The following is a 21,527-nucleotide window of genomic DNA, read 5'->3' as shown; positions in this document are numbered from 1 at the left end:
CACAAATACTTAAATTTCTTTAGCAATTATCGAAAAAAAATTATTCAAATTATTTTATGTAAATTAATATTATTAAATTTTTACATTAACTTACTAATTTTTTTTTTTGGGGATGATAATAGTAGTTTTTAACATATCTATTGTATAAATAGTATTAAGTATATTGCGTTATTAATTTATTCCTTGTGAAGACAAATATGTATTGATGCATGTATATATTTAAGTCAAACAACTTTGCTTCACAAGATATTTTGTTTTTTATAATTATATATATTTTTCTACCAGAACAACAATTCACAGAGAAATAGATGATGTTAGATATTAGTATTAGAAATTTTTCTACAATACTTCCTATGAAGTATGATTATATAATAAAGTCACATAAATTCACAATCAACTCTGCAAATATTAGACCTTAGGGCACATGAATTAAGGCAACTCTTCTTCCATTAAAATCTGATAGAGAGAGAGAGAGAGAGAGAGGACTCACCGGACGTGGCTCTTTGCTGCTTGTTGTCATGGCTGATTGGCTGGCCACTGCACACACCGATGATGCTCTGACTTTGGGCCCATGAGAGAGAAACGATTGAGACCCTCACCTCTACAAGACTCCACAAGACCCCCACAAATCTGACTTATTCATGATATAGATCCCATACATACATGGAGGGTAGGACCCCGGGGTCATCCCAAAAGGGCCCCAAACATTTTCTCCCTCGAGAATGGGGCCTAATGTTTGATTGGACCTTTTGAATTTCTAATAATAGTCATAGCCTATTTTGATCCAAGGCTAAGCATGTTGTCTAGTCTCATATATATATATATATATAGAGAGAGAGAGAGAGTAGAGTCTGAGACTTGAAACATAGTACTCATATGCCTAGGCTAGTTTAGTATTCCATGTTTCTTCTTTTGATTGGGAATGGGAAAAATTTAGAAAAAAGAACGAAAAAACAAGAAAGAAACCTTTCCATGATAGGGTTAGACTTTCTTCTGGTCCAAAAATTCTCTTCCATTAGGTCACTTAGGACTAAGGGTGGCTATTCGCTTGATGGGTTGTTCAACCTCATATTTTTAGGGTGTTGGAAAAAATATTTAGTCCACAGGGTGGGTGTTTGGGAAGTGGGTTTTTGTAGGTTTTTTTAATTGTAGGATGTTATTGGAGAAATTTTTTTTTTGTTGTGTTTGCGAAGATAATTAAATTTTTTTTGTAGTTGGATGTGATGTTTGTGAGAGAAAAAGTGAAATGATTATGGGATTTGATGTGATATTTTGTTTGGATTTGTTTTTTTTTTTTTGATTTTGTAACCAATTTGTCTTTTAGTGAAAAAAAACCAAAAAACCTCCTTCCCAAACAGTGCCTTGGTAGGACTAAACAAAATGTTTGGCCAAGCTAAAATATTTGAACTTATTTAATTTTCAGACTACACTTTGGATAATGAATTTTAGCTCAGACTGGTCCAACCCGCCATTTAATTTTTTTTTTAATTTTAATTTTTATATTATTTATTTACAAAATAAATAAAAATTAAATATATATATATATATTTCTTTCTATAATTTAAACTAAAATATTTCTTAAAAGATTAGGTAAATTACAAATATACCCTTTGAGATTTGATTAAAATATGAATCCCCCCTGTGGTTTTGAAAATTACATTTCACCTCTGAAATTTCTAATTTCATAACAAATCGTTCCTTTTATTAATAAATCATCAAGTCAATTAACAGTTTTTAATGATATTAAAAATATGTTTCAATTAATAATTTAAGTAATTTTATTATTGTATAGAAAAACAATTATGAATTTTATTTTTTTAGTTAATTCTATTAAATAAAAAATTCTAATAAGAGGGTATTTATAATTTTTCAAACCACATGGAGTAATTTGTATTTTAAGCAAACCTCATGGGGTGTATTTGTAATTTACCCAAAAAGATTATATTTATTTTATACTTAAATTTTATTAATATTTTAAACTCAAATAGTTATTAATATTTTGGACAAATTACAAAAAAAAAAAAAAACCCTAGAGTTTCACGTATTTTTCAAATTAAATCACAGGATTTCAATTACATCAATTTAAACTTGAACTTCATATTTCTTATCAATGTTAACCATCCGTCCATCTATGTTACTTTGTTTGACAAAAAAAAAATTTGTTGCACATGTGACACATTTTCATTCATTCATTTTACTTAATATTAATCTTATATTTGAATATGATCACACTATATCAATATCATGGTTAGTACATATTATATATATAGAAGAAGAGATAATACACATACATAATATATAAATATATAGAACCAGAACCTAAACCTGAAAGAAAATTTTAACAAAATTAATCTTTGAAATCCTACTTTCTAGAGAGATAAATCGTATAGGGGAAAAGATTAAACCCTAAAACCTAATATATATATATATATATATATATATAATTTAAAAACGAATTTGAGATTTTCAAACCCTTGAACCTAAGATTTTCCTCACAAGTCACCAATCACCGGTTGCCGTTCACCGGTCACCAATTGCTAGTCATTCGCCGTATTTGACCTTTGGTTTTTGTTTCGTTCTGGGTTGATTGAAAATTTACACAAGTACACCAAGCAAACACAAATAGAAAATAAAATAGTTTATTAGAGTGTCACATGTCATGTTTAGGAAAAGTATACTAAGGAGTTTTAAATTTTTTTTAGAGTGTCACAACATATCCATCACGTTGTCATATTTAGAAAAAGCATACTAATGAGTTTTTATTTTATTTTGTTTTGAGTATCACATCATATTTACTATGTTGTTACATTTGGAAAAAGTACACTAAGGATGAGTAAAAATTTTGAAGTGTCACATCATACCTGTCACGTTATCACATTTGAGAAAAGTACACTAAGAAATTTTTAATTTTTTTGGAGTGTCCCATCATTGAAGTGTCACATTAATACTTGGCATAGTGGAGTGTCACATTAATGCTTGGCACATTGGAGTGTTCCTTATTTGCTGCCACTCACAAAGCCTAACTCCTCCCCTAAATTCTCGCAACCCAGAATTATTGGGATCTGATTTACCAAACGTTGCAAACAACATATCCACCAAAATCTCCAATCAACCCCCTAACTCATATAAGACAATAATGAAAAGAGAAAACTCGTTCGCCACAATATTCCGAAATTTTAAAACAGGACCAAGCTGTATAGAAGACTTAACACATAGGACTCGCCCATCTAATAGAATAAACATGGGACTATATAGATTAACATTTTGGTAAATAGGATTCTCTAATAATATTTACTATATTTTTTTATACTCACGAGTCTTATCAAGCCGAATTTCATTTATTTGAGCTCGACTCAATTAATAAAAGGCCCTAAAATAAGTTCAAACAAACCCAGTTTGAATTATTTTTTAACAGTTCGATTCATTTGCAACCTTATCTTAAAACTTGTTGAATTTTGCATTTTATTCATCAAATTCAAACCTAAACTATTAAAAGCTTCCCAAACCTGCCTATTATGGTTGGGTTGGTCCAGAACTCTTTGGGTTGGGGACATTTGGACGCTTGAAAGAAAAAAGAAAACTATATTGTGTAGGAACAAAATTGTTTATTTATTTATTTTTTGTCAGCAAAAAACTTTATTGATATAAAGCACAAAACATGCATACATTACATCAACAAAGCGGGAAGTGCACTAAGGATCATAGCTAACCTTAACTATCCCAACTAGGTTGGCACCACAAAGGAAGCACAATCATATGCTAGCACTAGCCCAAGATTGGTGAGGAACAAATCAGAAGCAACCAAAGTAAGATAAAGGGAAAAACAAAAACAACAAAACATCCAACAAAGCAACTACAACCAATGCAACTCCAACAAATCAACCAATGCAGCAGCCAAAACACTACCATACCAGCAGTAGCAATTATACTAGACCAGAACATACAGCAGCATCATTCCTAATGCAGTATTACTCAACATCATACAGCAGCAGACTACCAGACCAGCAGCAATCTACTTCAACCAGAGCAGCCTCCTACCAGCAAGCCTCTAAGCTACATCATATAGGAGGCCAAACAGCAACATACAGGGTAGCTTTGCATTAATTGATGTTGTCTAATGCCCTTTACATACTCAGATTCTGTCATTCTTTCTCTACAATGATCTTCTTTACTTGTTAATTAACGCTTTGTTTCCTTGTAGCAAGAGGTGTGAGATTCCAAATCTTCTGTGCTTTTTCCTTCATGATCAAAAAACTAAAAACATGACACAGATAATCAGAGAGGAGGAAATCAGAGAGGCAATCAAGAGTTGTGAGGGCAAATAAGGCCCCTGGGCCTGACGGGTTCAACATGTCATTTTTTAAGAAGTGTTGGGGCATTGTAAAATATGATGTGCTTCAATTCATGAGAGAATTTCATTAGAATGCAAGCTTGGTCAGAGGACTCAATAGTTCCTTTATTGCACTAATCCCAAAAACTGATAGGCCATCTGGATTGAACGAGTAGAGGCCCATTAGTTTGATTGGCTCTTTGTACAAGATTCTTGCTAAGGTGCTAGCAAACAGGATTAAACAGGTAATGCCCAGGATAATTAGTGAGGTTCAGTCTACTTTTTTGGGTGGAAAACACATACTAGATGGGGTTTTGATAACTAATGAGGTGATTGATGGATGGAAAACATATAATAAAAAAGGCTTGGTAATCAAATTGGATTTTGAAAAGGCGTATGACTCAGTGAGTTGGGAGTTCTTGTTTTCCATGCTTTCAAACTTTGGCTTTGGTGAGAAATGGATGAGCTGGATTTGCTATCAATTTGGATGATTTTTATTACATTGAGGCTCCGTTTGTTTTTCTGTTTTCATGTAAAATGATTTTGTCCAATTTTTATTTTTATTTTTATTTTTATTTTTCGGTGTTCGGTTAATATTTAAAAATATTTTCTATGACAAAAAAGTAAAGAATCAATTATGGAGTAAATTCTGAAAAGAAAAAAGATAAAAGAACATCATATTCGTGCATAATTTTCAGGTAGAATTAAACACAAATGATGTGATAATGTCACTCTTATAACTATGAACTATAGCAATGCGAATTTTAAATTCCAATGAGTAGATATAATGTAACAAATCATTATATATAGATTTTTTGTATACAAATTTTCATTTGTGTATCATTAATATTAAGAATAAAATAAGAACGGTTTTTTAGTTTAAGATCTCTTGTAACGCCCCCAAAATAAATACACAAACTCATCTCATAAGTGGAAGTATAATTGAATTACAGGCTTTCATTCATCAGAGTTTGGTATACAAAAGGTGACACGTGCGATATACATTCATAAATAGTCTATCCTGAATTTACAGCATGTGTTACAAGTAAACGAAAGATAAAAGTTGAACAGATATTCAAATGCCCTAAAGGCTTACATCATTCCAAGATAATTTTTGGTTATAACAAAAGTGAGCCCAGCTCAATTTCAACTTAAAAGCTCTTGGCTATACAAAACAGATGCAATAAAAAAATAGAAGCTCATGCTCCAAATCCCTCTAAGCTACTGCCTTGGAGGAGGCATATCACCAATACCTAAAAATAGTTTTTCCCAAATAGGGTGAGCCAAGACCTAGCAGAAACAATCTAACACATCATATGAGTCTTAACAAAGATATAAGTAAAGTGTGCATATACAATGTCCGTAGTAAAATCATTCATGTTTTACAAAATCATAATATGTCGAGTTTGATATCCCAATCCTTGTTATCTCAATTTCATCCACGTCAATTCATTTCATCTCAACTCATGAGCCAATTTCATTATTTTTCAGACAACCCAACTGAGACTACAACTCAGTGGTTCTCAAATTAAAACATTAATCACACAAACACTTCAATTTGCCATTTTACAAAAATTTCGTCCACAAGAATTGGCAGCCATGTATATACTCGCGGTTTCGGAACTTTCACCCTGGACACACAGGCCAACTTAATCCAATGGAGTCCATCCCCTTTCTCCTTCCAAACATGGAGTTCATTCTCTTTCTCCTCCCAAACATTATAAATATACAATGTATTTAAAACACAGTCATATTCAATGACAACCAACAAGAGATTAGTTTCAATTCACCTAATCCTCATGCAATTTCTACAACGATCATAGCTATCCTCCACCGATAGCCCAATACAAATATGTCTAAATAGATATTCAATTTCAAGACAGATAATTTATTCAAAATTTTATAGGTAAGTGATAATACATATTCTTCTCCACTATTTATGTCAACATCCATTCCATTTCACGTTTTCAATCCCAATTCCATTTATTTGTACAAAATAAATATTTAAAATATTTTAGGGCAAACTCCCTCTTTCCCAAATATCAACCCAAATGCCAAAATCAACTATTTTGTCATAATATAACCTCATATTCAATCCCATAACCATTTATAATTCATTTACTTAGAAACACCTCTTTTGATTTAATACCCAAACCCTAGGTTTGTTCATAGTACACCTAAATTTCCACCATTTTTACGCAACAACTCATAACTAAGTTAAAAATCATATGAAAGTGTAGAAAATTCCTACCTCAAAGTTAACAGACGAACAAAGCAAGGTGGAACCTTTAACAACTCCGAAACCAAGTTTCAATCAGATCAAAACGGAGCTCTTGGAATGCTCTAACTTTTTCTCAAAGACATTAGGGTAGACAACCCAATGGATCCAGGTTAAAATGTAAAGAGAGAGAGAGAGTAGATCTAGGGTTCTGAGAGAAAAAGAGATAAAAAAGTGAACAAAAAGGAGGCTACTGCGAACTGATATATGCACAGTCTGCTCGAGCGCAAGAGTTGACGCTCGAGTGTCAGACACAACAATTCATTCTGCTCGAGCACAAAAAGTGACTCTCGAGTGCAGAATACACACATCCAGTAGTTTTGCAGACAGAAGAACATTGCACGAGCGCAAGAATGGCCGCTCGAGCACGTACCCACTCGAGCGTAGGAAACACCGCTCGAGCGTAGAATACACTATCCTAATAGTTTTGCAGACCTGCAAAAGTACTGAGAGTTTGCAAAGTACCCTTGAGGGCAAGAAGTGCCGCTAGAGCGGAGGAGCAAAAATCTAGGCGACAAATGTTTGGAAACTAAACAACTAATCTATCCCAAACACAACCATAACAACCCAAAAGACAAACTCAAGGGACAAAACAAAGGAAAAAAGAGATGAACAACAACATTAAACCATGAAACCCAAGTCCAGAATACAACAAAAGGTAGGGTCAAAATTGGAATCGTTATAATATCCCCTCTTAAGGAATTTCGTCCCCGAAATTTCAAATCAATTTCAAAGCCATTTTAAACTATTCTCAATCATGATAATCTATCAAGTTCAACATCATGACTTACCCTCTGGTCATTCATTCTCACTAACCCAATACACAAGTTCTGACACTGAAGTACAATTCATATATTCCCAAAACATTCACAATGTTCATGATAAACCCAAATTTTCAAAATTTACACGGCATATACAATGTTTCCAAAAGTGATACAACACATACAATATTCCATATTCTCAAAACATATACAATGCTTATATTGAATCTGTGTTTCCAAAACATCCATAACATATACAACGTTCTCACATTTTTAAAGCATATACAATGCTTTTACACTTCATTAACATAATCAAAATCTCAATATATGTTCAAACATTAACAAATAAGTCTGGATATTTCTCTTGGACTTCCAATTCATGCTCCCAAGTTGCTTCATCAACCCCGTGATATTTCTACAATACCTTAACCAAGGGAATTGTCTTACCTCGCAAGACTTGGTCCCGAGTATCCAACACTCTCATCGGTCTCTCCTCATATGAGGCATCCTCATCTACCTCTAAGTAGATCCAATCCAACATGTGTGATGGATCCGACGCATACTTTCGAAGTATGCTAATATGAAACACATCATGAACATCGGAAAGCTATGTAGGCAATGCCAAACGGTAGGCAACCTCTCCGACTCGCTCAAGGATCTCAAAAGGCCCAAAAAATTGAGGGGACAACTTCCCACTCTTCCCAAACCTCATCAAATCTCGCCTAGGTGATATCTTCAAAAAGACATTGTAACGATCCCAGTTTTGCCACTTCGCTGAGTATGTCGGGGATCGAGTTGCCCAAATAGCTCGCGGGGGTCTGGGGAGCAGCGGCCCTTGGGGGGTCCAAAGGCAGCGCCCTGACGGGGATCGAGCTGCTCGGTCAGCTCACGGGGTCCAAGGGGCAGCGCCCCTTGGCGAGTCCTGGGGCAGCACCTTGGCAGGGTTGAGGGGCAGCGCCCCCGAAGCAAAAATGCCAAATGCATTAGAAGTTGCTTGTCCGCTCGAGCGACCGTTTATGCGCTTGAGCGGAGAATGTTTGGTTTCAGAAGTTTGACCTGTCTGCAAAAGTACTGGGAAAGTGTATTTGACGCTCGAGTGGGGCTTTCTACGCTCGAGCGGACCATATTATATTAGTTTGTGAGTCTGATAGTTTTGATCACTTTTGTGTATCTCTCAGTCTCTAAAAACCCTTTTCTTTCCCTTCTCTTTACATTTCCCTATGCCAAATTGGATTAAAACCTTGATTTCTCAAGATCCATTAGAGTTCTACCATAAGTTCTTTATCAAAGTTGGTTAACTTCTCGAGGGCTTCGTTGTGTGCGGTGAAGATCGAGTTTCGACACCGTTGATCTTGGGATTTCATCTCAATTTTTCTTCAAAACTTGAGGTAGGGATTTTCTTAGAGTTATATATATATATATATTTTTTTGCAAGATCTATATGATTTTCGAAATCATCTTTTGATAGCTTTGAAAATTGATTGTTGATTCAAGAAGTTGAGCGATTTTGAAAGTGAGTTTGTCTCTTGTTCTTTTAAAATGATCTTATGGGTTTTGATCTTCGTTGATTGAAGAAAAGATGATTTTGGAAAGTTTTCTTTCAAAAGATTTGAGTTGTATAGTTTTGGTGAGAAAACCTAGAGTTTGGGAATTTTTTAAAGAGATTGAAAATCCATGAATGATATTGTTATATTTATTTTGTGTGTCAAAATAAATGGATGTTTGGAAATTTTCTTATTTATATTTATATAAATGATGAATTTAAGGGAATATGAGAATTGTAGTTCATTTTGGAAATTATTGCTCAAAATGTTGAAATAGTCTTGAAATGACTAATTGTTGAGGATACTTGAGAAGAGGGAATTGTGTTATTCTTTGGATGATGAATTGGAATAAAAGTATTTATATTCATCTTGTGTTATTGGCATATAAATTCATTTGATTATATTAAACATTGAAAGTTGATTTGAAAACTTGCATTAAGAAAAGAATGTTGAGAAACAAGTTTCCATGAATTGGTTTTGGGGTAAATACAGTAGTAAGTCTTGACAGGTGGTGTAGATGAAATTGAATAGGTGTCAAGCCTTCCAGTTAATACTGGTAAAAATGACAGATTATAGGTGTCGAGCCTTCCAGTCAATACTGGTAAAAATGACAAATTGGTAGTACTTGTATAGTCTACTTGCAGACACCAACCTAGGGATTACTAGAATCGTATTTACTGCCCTTGAAATAAATTGTTAAGTTTTGAACAATTGAAATTACATGATATCATTGAGCATGATGGTTTTCAAAAGACGAAAATGTGATTTATCTTTAAAAAGGGCATAGCATGGCATGTGCATTTTATCTCTTGAGACTTGTATAAAATGTATATAATTTGTTAAAAATTTCCTACTGGGCTTTATGCTCACCCTACAGGATTTTTGTGCAGGAAAAGATGTGGTGATCCCACCCAACTAGGGGCGTGGAAGTATGTGTATTTGGGAGTACAATGCTCTCATTTTGCTGTGACTCTGTGTGTAAGCCAAGGGCTGTGTTTGTGTGGGTTTGAATAACCGTTTTGTGTAACCAGGCTCAAGCCTTGGAAACTTGTAAACCCTTGGAGGTATTTATTTGTTTATTTACTTGTTGTTGGATTAATGTATTGTTGCATGAAGAACTATTGTATCATGTAATGTAAGTTTGAAGATTTATATTGAAAGAGCCATGATTGTTGTCTTATCATTTGGGCTAGAAATTTGGGGCGTTACAACTTGGTATCAGAGCTACCGGGTTGGAATACTTGAAGCTCGTGGGAAGTGGTTATTTAATCACAATGGGTTCATTTAGCATGCTTAGGAAGTGTTATGCATTTTGTGACTTTGTGATAACATGCTCATGTGACTAAATGGGTATGGGATTGGACTTTTGGGATGTTGTTTGTGCCTGTTAAATTCCTTGAGGTCTTATTAGAAGGGTACTTAATCAATACTCATTTTACTAAGAATTTTTGGTTTTTCGTGGGACGAATCTCATCATAAGAGTACAATTCATATGTGTTTACATGACTAAGTGCTTATGTGGGGTGAAATTTAATTGTTATATGGTAGAGGAATATATAGCATTATTGTGATCAAACATGTAAGGCAAGTTGCGGGCACGTGTGGGTTAGTGTGCTAAATTGATTCTATTGTCATTTATAGGATGTCAGGAAGAGGTCAAACCCGTGATGGTAGAGACAGGAAGCGTGGTAGGGCTCGTCGAGGTGTGCATGAGGTACCAGTCCATGAGGTTCCGACGGAAGAGGAAGAGTCCGGCCAAGCTAATGTGGCCGAACAAGGGGGGGAGGCGGGAATCCCGGGATAAACGGGTCAAGCCACAATGGGAGCCCTAGCTCGAGAAATGGCAGGGGCTTTAAGAGTGTCTATGAACTTGTTGAGGGTGGAGAATCAAGCCCGACAGAACACCGCGGAGTCAAGGGCGAGTTTCCTTACTAGAGAGTTCTTATGGGCCAAACCGGATGAGTTCCATGGTGGTCCCGAGCCCAAGAAAGTGGATGAGTGACTCAAACAAACTGTGAAGACATTTGAGATTCTTCACATCGAAGATAGTGAACTAAGAGTGACTCTAGCGAGTTACTAACTTAAGGGAAACGCGGGTCAATGGTGGAAATATGCCAAGGGTAGAGTGGAGTCGACATGGGAAGCCTTTGTGGTTGATTTCCAAGATAAGTACATACCTCCCACAGCTTGGGAGAGATTGAAGCAAGAGTTTAAAGACCTTAAACAACTCGACATGCCCATGGTCGAGTTTGAGGCTGTTTTCTCTAGTTTGTCTAGATTTGCTCCAGAGTTGGTGGTAACGGAAGAGCGACATTGCATTGAACTTGAAAAGGAATTGAAAACAAAAATTATGTTCAAGCTTGTCGGAAATATGATACGGGAATATGACCGTCTTGTGGAAACGGCGACACACGTAGAAATTTCCATACGAGCCGAGGAGAAGAGGCTTTGGAGTTCGAGGTCTAGGGGCCAAGAGTCTCAAGGAGACTACAGGCAGAATAAGAAGAGTAGGAACACCTATCCATCCCAATCCCAACCACAGCAGTCTAGATCCACTTTTCCTTTGCCTAGTGCAGGTCTGGAAAAAAGTGCATCGAGTAGCTCCTTATGTTTCAAGTGTGGCCAACCGGGTCACAAGGCCTTCTCTTGCCCACAAAAGGGAGGAGGGCGGTTAATGTTATCACCACCTGACCGATCTCAAAGTCAGTCTCAGTCTCAGTCTCAGTCTCAGAATAAAGGTCAAGGGTTTAATTGTTATCAGTGTGGTCAACCGGGGCATATGAAGAGAACTTGCCCACAGTTGGGAGGCGCATCTGGCGCATCAGCGTCGAGGCCGACTTAGAGCCACCAGCAGGCTCAATCAGTCCAAGCTTCGTGAGTTAATTAGGGAGCCACTTCGGCTCAGTCAGTACAACAGGCCTATGCTCCGAAAGGGGAACAAGTCAATCAGGGGCCACAGGAGCGCGTGTATGCTGTTGCCGTGCCAAAGCAGTTGCCAGAATCCTTAGTTGTGAGAGGTATTTTTGTTGTGTGTAATTCTTTGGCTAATGTATTGATAGACACGGGTGCGTCTCATTCATTTATATCTACTGCATTTGCTTCGGCATTGAGGTTAGAGGTAGCATGGTTAGTGCCTTCACTTAGAGTAGAGTCACCTATTGGGGGTACAGTTGATTTAGACCGGGGTTGTCGTGATTGTGAAATAGAAGTTTCCGGGCGTCGACTTCCGTTTTCTTTTGTGTTGCTAGATATGTCGAGTTTTGATGCCATTTTAGGCATGGACTGGTTGTGTTCTTATTAAGCTGTGATTGATTGTTACCGTCAGAGAGTTACGGTGTGCACTTCGGGTGGTGATCATTTCTATTTTCTGGGGAACCAAGTTGATAGAGCCTTGTCGCCAGTTATTAACCCTTGTAGTAGGAGCAAGCTTAGTGGCCTTCTTACAACTCTCTTGGATAGTGAGAGTGACGGGGCTCGTGTTGAGTTACCAAGGATAGTTTGTGAATACCCAGATGTCTTTCCAGAAGACCTTACTAGTTTACCACCTCACCGGGAGATCGAGTTCTCTATTGAATTAGTGCCTGGCATGGCACCGATTTCTATGTCATCGTATAGATTTGCACCCGCCGAATTGCATGAGTTGAAGATTCAACTGCAAGAACTTTTAGACAAGGGTTTCATTCACCCTAGTACATCGCCTTGGGGAGCGCCAGTTCTCTTTGCGAAGAAGAAGGATGGGTCAATGCGGTTGTGTATTGATTACCGCAAGTTGAATAGAGTTACAGTTAAAAACAAGTATCCTCTACCCAGAATAGATGTTTTGTTTGACCAACTTAGAGGGTCTCGTTACTTCTCAAAAATAGATTTGAGGTCGGGGTACCATCAGTTAAGAGTCCAGGATGAGGACATTCAGAAGACAGCCTTTCGTTCTCATTATGGCCACTATGAATTCTTTGTAATCCTTTTTGGGTTGACCAATGCACTGGCTTCTATAGACACCCCATTTTTGATCGACCTTAAGACTCAAACGTCATCGATTGAGTGCTCGGTGATTGCGCATGTTGTGCTCATTCTGAGGTTTCAGAGTTTCGGCTGAGGTCCTTACCCCCGAACCTCGGGACCCTTTCATGCTTTGCCTCGGTTTGCGAACTAGGTCTTGCTTTCTTTTCCTGGAGGGAGGGAGAGGTCTTGTAGACCATCTCTCAGTGGCCGTAGGCTACTTTTCATGGTCGTAGGCCACTGTTCCTATTTGGAGACCAGTTTTCGATTTTCGAAGTCGTCGGTCGCGCGCCTCGGTTCGGGACCGCTTAACATTCTCCGTTTGGCATGATTTTTGGCACACACCTTGTTTCCTCTGTCTAGAGGGACACTGCGGCCCGGGAGACCACCTTTGTGGTCGCACGCCACTTTTGGTGCTTAACAACCTGTTTTCGGGGCACCCGGCCGCGCGTTTTGTCCCTTGAACCCTTATTTTGTATCGGTGTTGGTTCATTTTTGGCATGAACCTTGTTTTCATTGTTTGGAAGGTGGTACAAGGGTGGGAGACTACTTTTTCTCTTGGAGACCACTTCTCTCTCCGCCAGCCGGTTTTCTTGTCGGGAAATTGGCCTCCTTGATTTTTGAGCCACATTTGCTGGTCTTCCACCATACCACTAGCTTGCATTCAGTTGGGAGACCATCAAATGGGCCGGCCGACCACTTTTCCTTGAGGGAGACCACTCACCCTGGTCGGCCGACCAGGGGAAGTGGTCGGCCGACCACCTTAACTGGTTGGCCTGCTCCCTCCAGTTTTTTCTCTGTGAGTTGTTACCAGCTGTGCCAGCTGGAAGGCACAGACTGCATCCTCCATACACGTGTATGGAGGATCTTTGGCCTTGGTTTTTAGCTTCTTTGAGAAGCTTTGGCCTCCTTTGTCTATAAAGGAAGGCCTCCCCCTCCTTTGTGAGGGTTCAGATTTTGGTTAAGGCACATACACATATCTCTCTCTTTGTCTCTATATTTAGGCTTAGGAAGTGTATTGTTCTTGACCCTTTTGCACCACACCTCATAGCCTAACACTTCCACCATCAACCCAAGGTTCTTGGAGGTCATTTTTAGAGGTTAAGGAGCTGGATTTTTGGTCCAGAAGTTGCTGTCTTTGTTGAGCTTCAAGGGTAACTCATTTTCTCCATTTTTAAGCATTATTTTGACCCTTCTCTTAGCCTCATCTGCATGCTTATTTGAGGTTTGTTTTCAGTTGAAAAAAGCTTTACTTTTAAGCATTATTCATGTTTGTTTAAGGCCATTTTCCCGTTGGAGGTCATCTATCCTCTTGCATGCTTCATTTAGTCTTGTTTTGAGCCATGCCTTAAGGCCTTTGTGTTGACCTTTGCTTGGCCTTTTAGCCACTGAAATCCAGTAGATTTTCAGTGGTTGGCATGCTGTTTTGAGGGCCAAAATCAGAGAGGGGTGACCCTCTCTCTTTTGGCCTTGTTTGTTTGCATATTTGGCCTTTCCAAGGAGCCTATATTTTCATACTTCCTAGCCTTGGTTCAGGCCATTTTTGGTAACTTTTAGGACTTGCCTAGACTCTGTCTAGGGCTGGTTTGGTCACCTCATGTTTGCCTCTTGCATGTGTAGAATAATCCTCTTCATAGCTTATCAAAGGAGCATGTTATTCTTGCATGTATTGGTCATGTTTCAGTGGGTTTTTGGTCATTCTTTGGCATATCATAGCTCTGTCTTTGGCTGGTTTAGTGGCCTCTTGAATGCTTCACATGCTTGTAGTGTAAACCATGTTCACTAGCTTACATTCCATGTTGTTTTGGCCATTGATTCTAGCATATTTTGGCCATACTTGAAACTGATTTTGTTCATATTTTGGGCTGCCTTAGCTCTGTTTTGAGGCCTCTTGGTCGAATGATGCTTGCCATGCATACTTGTAGTGTAATATCCTTGCCTAACCTTGAGTTTTGGATCCCCTTGCATGCTTAACTTGAGGTGTTTCCATGTCTTGGCATCATTGAGCATGTTATTTCAGAGCCTATACTTGTGCCATGTTCCCATGTTTTCCACTCTTTAAATGCGTTTGAGAGTTGTGCTTGTATATCTCATTTATGGGCCATTACATGAGCTTTATTTTAGTGCATTTCAAGCCATCATCTTAGTCTATTTTGCCACTATTTTGGGCCTGCATAGGGACTATTTGGGGTTGGTTTGTTCATTTGGGCATTGCTTTGCATACCTCTAGTGCAATGCACTTCACTAGTTTCGGTATTTGAACCATTCAACATGCATAACATGAGTTGTTCGCATGATTCGGGACCATTTTGTGTGTCATTTCAAAGCTGAAACATGTGGTGTTGTATGCCATATTTCATCCTTTCCATGCTTTCATACAGTTGTATCTTGTGCCCTAGGCTTTGGGCCCTTGCATCTTGCATGTTTGCATGTGTTTTGTTGCCTCATTTTGTCGCATGTTTGATCATTGCATTGCGCATGCCTTGTTCACTTCATTGTGTATGATAGTCTTCACATGTGCATTGTGTATGACATATAGTATCATGTGCATTGAGTATGCCATTGTTAGTTCGTAGCATTGCGTATGCTAGTTTGCATGTTTGCATGTCATCCTTTGCATGTTTGCATGACTTGGTTGCATTGCCTTAGGATTGCACGCTTGAGGTTGCATTGTGCATGCCATTTTACTTGTTGCATTGTGTTTGGAATAGGAGTTAGTCCAAACACGGGAAATGAGGGATGTTTCATACTCCAAGTGATGAAACGTGCCTCGATTCTCAGTCGCCGACACTCTTGACTAACACATGATGGAGTTTAGGCATTTATGTGTTTATATGTGCATTCATTTCACATTGAGTCGTGCAATCCGACTCCTCGGTCATCATGCATTGAGATGCGTGATTAGTGGCCTGAGGATCAAGGACTATACTCCCTAGAGCTTATGCAATGATGGGGAGAGTGGTCGTACACACATGTGTTGCAAATACCTTGCTTTCTCTCTCTCTTGCCTTTGTTGCAGAAAATGCAAAAACCAGGAGAAGAAACTGGTCGGCCAACCAGCTTTTCTGGCAGGCCGACCACCTTTTCTGGTTTTCGCCACCAAGGGTGGTCAGTAGGTGGTCTCCAATGCCTATAGCTGGTCGACAGCCTCCCCATAGATTCCCAAGGTAGAGTTTTATCTCCTTGGAGCTTTGCACAAGTTTCTGAAATCAATTGCAAACAAAGGCGAGTTAGGGCATCGCGATGGATTTCTTGACAAGGTGACTCGAGCATGCATGCATCCTTTATCATTCAAAGCAGAGCTAAGGCAGCCCATTTTACATAGTTTGCATGCTAGTTTAGTTAATTTGTTAATTAGCTAGTGTTGTGTAATAATTAGTTAATTCGATTCTGTATTATTTATTCGGACCCTCCGAGAGAGGGCAATGTTGTAGACATAAATAAAACAACATATCATGAGTTCGAGTCAAGTTCTCTAAATCCCCAGCAGAGTCGCCAGAAACTGTGGACCCGACTTTCTTCGTGCGCCCCCCTTTCGGAGAGGCGCAAATTGGTCTTACTACAGTTTAGACTCCTGTCATGGTTCTAAATCTAATCTCACAAAGTGCAATGTGAGACTGATAAATACCAAAGAGTCCAATCCTACAAATCATTTTGGAAAATCAGATTTGGAATCAAATAATGCCAAAACTGGACTACTTTGTCAGATTACAGAGTCGCCACCTAAATATTTTATTTTTGGGAAATTTAGGAAACCCTGACTCGTGCCAAAGGCTACGTGTCCGTCATCACCAAAGTTGCCTCGGCTCGGGAACTTGGGTATGAGAGGAGAAGGTCATGCAATGAGCACTCCCACTCGCCTGATCAAAGGATCAGCCTCTACTAAGCATGATACGTTGTTTTATAAACCATGCGTTCTTATTCCGATTATTAGCTAATATTACTATGCGATGCGCACAACATACAAGTACAGACTAAGTCACGAGACTTGGAACAAATCAACTCATGTTTGTTTTCGAAAATGGTTTGAAAGTGCCACTCGCAAGTGGGCTAAAGCGCGGATTTGCCACCCTCAAGTGGGCTTAAAAAACCATGACTTTGCCACTTCGCAAAGCGGGCTTAAAACTCACATTTGATGAATTGTCCCAATTCAAACAATAAAGCCTTCATCCACAGGCATTCATACAGTTTAGCACTTAAGCAAATAGCCTCATGGCAAGCATGCTATCATGGCAACACTCACACTCATGCAAGTATGCTAAAGCGTAAAAACTTACAGTGTACTCCGAGCCAAAACAATAACCTGTTAGGAAACAATGCATGATCCTAACTATGTTAACAATGCCTAATGCAACACATTTAAAAGTGCAATTAAATAGGCTCGACTATCTAAGATGGCATATGCATGCAACGATTGATACATGTATTCACATAGGTTTTTGAAATACGATGCAGTTTGAATGATGCGCCGAGCCTGGTGGATGCAAGACAAATAAATGAATGCAAACATGCAAAACATAAGGTATGCTAATCGAAAATGACCCTAAACTAACTATCGTAAGCGGTTAAGTAAAAGGGAGAAAGAAGTGGGGTTGGAAGACATGCACACACACACGCACCCTTATTACAACATTGCGCCCTCTCACAGGAGGGTCCGAATAAATAATCTAAGCTACACTAAGCTAAGCTACTTATTACAAACCAACTAATTAACTACACTAAGCTAATTAATTACAACACAATTGAATAACTAGCTACACTAAGCTAATTAATTACAAACCGAATTAATTAATTAAACACTTAACTAATTAATTATAAAATAACTAAGCTAATGAACTAATTAGCTAAGGAATTCAAATGAAAGGCCTCGGGAAGCGAGGGAGATATGCATGCTCGATTGCGTCCTCTCAGAAATCGACCACCTTGCCTCTAGATGCCTCTATTTGCACATCTTTGGACCTCTGAAAATTATACCAACCTCCAGATTGCTTCTGTTTGATCTCAAGAACACACTAAGGGTTGGTCGGCCATGATTGGTGGCCATCGGCTAGTACTGGAGGCCAGTCGGCTACTTTGGTGGCAAGTCGGCTGGTACATGTGGCCAGTTGGCCACTGCTTTGGTGAACTTCCTCCTTTTGCTGCAACAGAGAGCATACAGAGGCAAAGCAGTGTATTTGCAAGGAAATGTATGTACTACCATCCTCCTTATCATGTCTTAAGCTCATATGAGTATGGCACTTGGCTCTCAAGCCACCAACCAAGCATTTTCAATGCATGGTGGCCAAAGAACCAAGCTTGTACAAGCTTAATGAATGTACACATAAGACTCGAAAGGCCGCCACCCTATCATGCATGATCAAGGGTGACAACGACCAAGAATTGTGGCACGTTTCATCACTATGAGTATGAAACATCTCACATTTCTTGTGTTTGGATTAACGTCCAATCCAAACACATGCAATGCAACACAAATGCTTATCTTGTTCATGTTTTACTTGGCTCATTCTTGTTTACACATTTTAGCTTACCAATTAGTCCTTTAACCGGTTAAATCCAATGTGAAAGTCCTCTAATTGGAAAGATGGCCTAAGCCACTATTGCCTTGAGCATGAAAGAAGTCTCATGCTGTTGATTAGGAGGAACCCTCAAAAGAGAGTTAAAACCACTAGGCAGGAGAACCTCAATTTCATGCTCAAGCCAACGAGGGGCTCAAGACCACTTTCAAAAGGAAATTCAAAAGTGAAGAACAAAGGGAGATTGCAGACTTTCAGTGCTGATATGGCATGCTAAAGACATTAAATCATGCAAGCAATACATGCAAGACATGCTAAGGGCCTAAAAGCATTAAACTAGTGAAGAGCATTACACTAGAGGCATGCGATATAAAGCTTTAATGACTAAACCAGCTTTGGACAGAGCTTAAACATGCCAAAATAATAGCTAAAACATGTTGAGATTAAGGCATAGAAATCAAGAAAATCATGCGCACATGTTGGCTCGCAAGCAAGACACAAAGTACGACTCTTAGAAGCAATGAAAGAGTAAACTAAGTGAGAGTGTAATAGTGATATATGCACTGAAATCACATGCAAAATGATGCCATATCATGCAATCATCTCATACAAAGCATGTTAGTGGCCTTAAAACACAAGGCTAATGAAGGTCATTTACACTATAGTTGTGATAACCCTGTTCCGTATTATGCTAATTGGTCCTTATTATGAATGTGATTATGTGTTTAATATGTTTATGTGTGCCATTTATGTGAAAATATGTGGTTTTGAATTTCTATCTATTCACCGTAGGAATATCTGTTTGATTATCTGCTTTGGAATTTAAATTGAAGGCCTTATCGGCTACAGAACCTGAAATTGATTATGCCATTGTGATTGGCATAATTTTTAGAGCATTCGGTGAAATTTAATTGGAAGTTGATTTGGATCAAATTTAATGGATTAAATTAATGAATTAAGTGCTCAATTATTTAAAATTAAAATAAAGTGAATTAGAGGGCCATTTCATGCTCAATTCCTCTCTTTTCTTATTTTTGGCTGATATCAACTCTAAGAGAGAGGGAAAGGGTCGGCTAGAGAGGGAAAAAGAAGGAGAATTGTGTGTTTGGCTCAAGTTTGGAAAATTGGAAGGTTGGACTCAAGATTCAACTAGAATTTGTGGAGATTAAAGCCTCTAGGTAAGTAAATTCATGGATTTCAAATTGTAATTTTGTGAAATCAAGGTTGAATAATGATCAAGAGCATGAATTAAATTGACTATGATGAGATTGAGTTGGTTTTGTGGAATTTGAAGTCAATAGATGCATGCATATAAGAAATTGCTATAAATTTCTATGTTTGGGCATAAAGTGTGTAATCCATGCTGAATTTTGGTTGAAGTCCATGTATTTGGTCATCTCTTCATCAATTAAGTTGGGAATAATGAGTATCTCTCACATACATGTGCAAATCATGGAGGTGTGCGTTTTGAATGTTTGAATTTAATATGTTGGTGATGAGTTTGGGTTAATTTGAGTCATGCATGTAAGTAATTCTTGGAATTGAGCTTCATAATGTTGTAATTTGGTGTTTATACCATGTTGGTATATGTATATGTGAAGTTTGAGCCAAAATCATGCATTTAGAGCCTTTGAATATCAAGTTGAAGCTCAAGAACATGTTCTGGAAAATCCAGAAAATTTGATGTCCGCTCGAGTGGGAGAACCGTCGCTCGAGCGTGAAATTCGGGCTCCCAGTATTTTTGCAGACATGGTGTTCGCTCGAGCGGGGGAATTTCACGCTCGAGCGGGGAGCTATGTAGGCAGACCTTCAGCTCGAGCGTCCGAGTTCGCGCTCGAGCGTGAAATTGATACAACTAGTACTTTTGTAGACCTCATGGGTCCGCTCGAGCGGGTACGCCTATTTCTGAAATTTTGAAAATACATTCTATGTTTTGTTTTCCGTTCTCTTTCACTTCCAAGTACTCTTAGGCATGCATTGAGCATTGTAAAAGAGTTAAAAGGATAAGAAAGAAGCCTAAAGAGGAATATGTGAATTAAGGAACGGATTGAATCGTTTGTGACCCATGTATCTTATGTGATGTGTAGGGTCAAGCTCTAGGGCAAACCAACCAACCGATCACTGTGAGTAATATCTTAATAAAGATTTATGTTGTTTGTCCAATTGCTTACTTCCATGTAAGTCTTATAAGTTTTTTAATTTGAATGGTGGACAAAAGTTTGACATGAATGATAGAACGAATGGGCCAGAGGCCAGTATGAGTCTGAATGATAGAATGAATGGGCCAGAGGCCAGTATGAGTTTGAATGATAGAAGGAATGGGCCAGAGGCCAGTATGAGTCTGAATGATAGAAGGAATGGGCCAGAGGCCAGTATGAGTCTGAACGATAGAGCGAATGGGCCAGAGGCCAGTATGAGTCTGAATGATAGAATGAATGGGCTAGAGGCCAGTCCGACATGAATGAAAGAATGGTTGGGCCAAAGGCCAGTCTGACAGGAATGATTTAATGGTTGGACCAAATGCCAGTCTGACATGAATGGATTGGGCCCGAGGCCGTCCGATGTGTTTGGAACCGCAGCTGTTTGACCTATGTATATATATGTGCTAAATAGAAATATGAATTGGGCCCAAGGCCGTCCAATGTATATTGTCCTAATGCATCTTCTTTATTTGATATTATTCACTGGGCTTTCACTCACGCTCATTCATGTGTTTGTAGATGAGCCAAGAGAGATCCAAACCCAGCCTCAGTGAAGTTTGTGTGGGACAACCAAGGTTTTGAAGAGTCAGCCCTTGCGTCTCACGCACGAGACCAGTCTTCGCCCTTCTGCTATTTTATTTTATTTTGACTTGTTGGCGAGGACTTTGGTTTATGTTTGTATATAGTTTTGGTAGGCTGACTTAGACTTGAATGATCCTGTCTGTATAGAACGTTATGCTACTGTACTTTCTGATGTGAGTTATTTATATGTGTATGTATGGTTTGTTATGATGTGCCATGTAGGCACAGCTCTATGGACAAAGTTTTAAATTTTGCTTTCATTTGGCCCCTTTACTCTGATGAGTTAAGTCTGAAATGGTTTGAGGCCGTAGGTAATCCT

The sequence above is a fragment of the Camellia sinensis genome, chromosome 15 (genome assembly GCF_055761805.1).
Source record: "Camellia sinensis isolate YWXY chromosome 15, ASM5576180v1, whole genome shotgun sequence".
Taxonomy (NCBI): domain Eukaryota; kingdom Viridiplantae; phylum Streptophyta; class Magnoliopsida; order Ericales; family Theaceae; genus Camellia; species Camellia sinensis.
Note: the sequence above shows the minus strand (reverse complement) of the source record.